We start from the raw sequence: 2,732 nt of genomic DNA, 5'->3' as shown, positions 1-2,732 counted from the left end.
TACATTGCAGGTCCAAATCACTGGTTTAAAGATTTGCATATTGTTCACAGAACAACAGCGATAAATAAAATAAACAAAAAGGCCCCAAAGTAAAAAATGTAATCAAACTATGTAGATTATAAACAGTTTTGTTCCTGTGGCTGCATTGGCTGAATATCAACAGCAATGTCCTAACGACTGCAGTGAAATGACACAATATGTTAATTACTTGTATGCAAAGAAATGCAGGCATCTAATTTAAGATAATGAATGTAGCAGGGAACTGCTGTAATTACCATGCCGACACCAAAGGTCAGAGGAACACCGCCTTTACAAGTATCACCTAATGTGATGATGACACAATACACAAAACTGCCTCTAATTTATTATATAAATGAAAATGAATGTTGCTCTTTTGGGGAGAACACCAACTGAAACTAAATTAAGGGAATAAATCATCATCTAATCAGACAATCTGGCAACATCTGGTTTAAAACACATGGATTAGCAGAGAGGAAATTGGACTGTTGGCCAGCGGTGCGTACCAGATTATAATCTCTTTGTGCTGAGAGTGCTGCTTAGAGACATATGAACAAATGATGTTGTCTTAGATCTTTAGAATATTACAGCATATTCTACTGTTGATGTAAAAATATGATTTATAGTAATCTAATTTGGGATTAAGCACTATATACAGCACAATCGAATCCTTCTTCTAATGCATTTCACCCAGGCCTCTGTCTATTCATTAGTTTTTCTATTTATTGCGAGGGAAGAAGCTAAATTAACAACGTTAGTTGTCAAAATAAGGCTTTACCCCAAGTCTTCAGAGGGGCAACCCTATTAAGGGAATCAAAGATGTCTGTACACGCTGTCTTGGTGCATGATCATTAGAATTTCAAAGTAGCTTTGATTGTTTGATCTCGTATCCAAAAAATTATTGTTGGAGAGAATCCCATTAGCAAGAGCCTAGTTCTAAATATACCAGTTTTCCAGTCTCCTGGTTGTGATCCATAATTAACCGGGAAGAAATCCTATTTTCACCTGGGTTGGAGACTCCCTCAGGACCGCACCCTCAGGGTAGCTGCTAGATTCTCTCCACAATGGAGGAGGTTAGAAAGTGACACAAACATCAGCACACTCAAAAGTGTTTTCAAATAGACTGTTTAAATTCTATTTTGTAATGAGTAATTATTTGAATCCGCACAGGTGGCATTCCAGGGTGTGATTCTTTCTCAGTCAGCCCCGCTCATTCAGATAGGTCTCTTGACAGATGGGGTCACTGTGTAGCAGAGGTAATAAGTAAACACACACTCAGGCTGAGATAACTGGGTTACAACACAGGAAGTGAGCGTAGCTGATCTCACCCCCTCTATTGGTTATTGTAGAGCACCGAGTTATCCCAGTCCTAAGACTAGAGCTAGCGTTATAGTCTCCGACTAACCTTCGACGGGCCCTGCAGGATGAAACATCTCATCTCCTAGCGGCTTGTGTTATTTATAATATTAATTTTGTCCTGTCTCACTTCTATAACCGTTTACAACAGTGACAAACCCTCTGGACCTCTTGTTTATGGCCCTCAGGAAACATTAGGAGCAGAACCAATAGGGGAGAGGCAGTGTTGGAGACCCAATAGACCAGAGTAAGACTAATGGCTGATATAAATTAGCCACATTTGGACCTATTGACCAAGTCCCCCCAGGCACCTACCGTCAGCAATTTATCTCTGTAATAATCATGCCCGCTCTACATACATCAAAACAGGAAGATAATAAAAAATAAAGCATTCGGCTCCATTGATTTGCATTGTTAATTTCCCGCTCGGTGGTGCAGGGTAAGTGCTGTTGCAGCCCAGATAGAGAGACAGACGGTGGACGGACAGACAGACAGGTAGGCAGACATAATTCCAGTCCGTCTGCCTGCCTGTCAGTCTGTCTGTCAGTCTGTCTGTCTCTAAGCATATCCCCCACAGAGCAGCAGCATTTCAGCATCTGTGACATGTTTAAGTCCAGCAGAAAGACTACTGGGAAATGTTAGTCAACATACCATGGCCAACATGTGTGAGAGAAGTAAGGAGGGCCACAGAGGAGGAAAAGGAGAGAGATAAAAAGAGGGCGCAGGAGAGATACTTGTGTGTGTGTTGGAGGGGGAGGGGGGGGGGGGGGATCAATGCAGCATTGCAGGTGTTCTGTGATATGGTGCTCAGCCTCATCAATAACAAAGAGCTGCCTGCTGGCCTGCTGGCCTGTACACTGTCACTGGGGAGTCAGCCTAAACACACAGCCAGCCAACCAACCAATCAGACAGTCAACCAGTCAGCCGGCCAGTCACCCAGCCAACCAGTCAGCCAGCCTAAACAAACATTCCGCCAGCCTAAACAACCATTCAACAAGCCTAAACAAAAAAAGCCAGGATCTTGATCGAGGACTCCTTTCAGGCAGCTCTGATTCCCTGTGATCACTGAACCGTCCTTCAGTTAACCACACTGCCAAATCCTGGAAATGTAGACACTGTTCCCTAACTGCTTGGAACAGCCTCAGGAACATGGCCTATAAAGACAGGAGCTGTAGCTTTCAGGGCAGTGGGGAATCACACCACTTCCTGACTGCCGTGAATGTCACTGGCTCACCCAGAAACACACAGCCAGTTACGATATCCAGTAAAACCATGCTGACTCTATTGGTTTTTAAAAGCGTAATGATGACCCAATCTGGATCAACATTTGTATTCGCTGGGTTACGGCTCGGTCGAGC

This window comes from Hypomesus transpacificus, chromosome 11 (genome assembly GCF_021917145.1).
Source record: "Hypomesus transpacificus isolate Combined female chromosome 11, fHypTra1, whole genome shotgun sequence".
In the NCBI taxonomy this organism is placed as follows: Eukaryota; Metazoa; Chordata; class Actinopteri; order Osmeriformes; family Osmeridae; genus Hypomesus; species Hypomesus transpacificus.
This window is presented reverse-complemented; position numbering follows the sequence as displayed.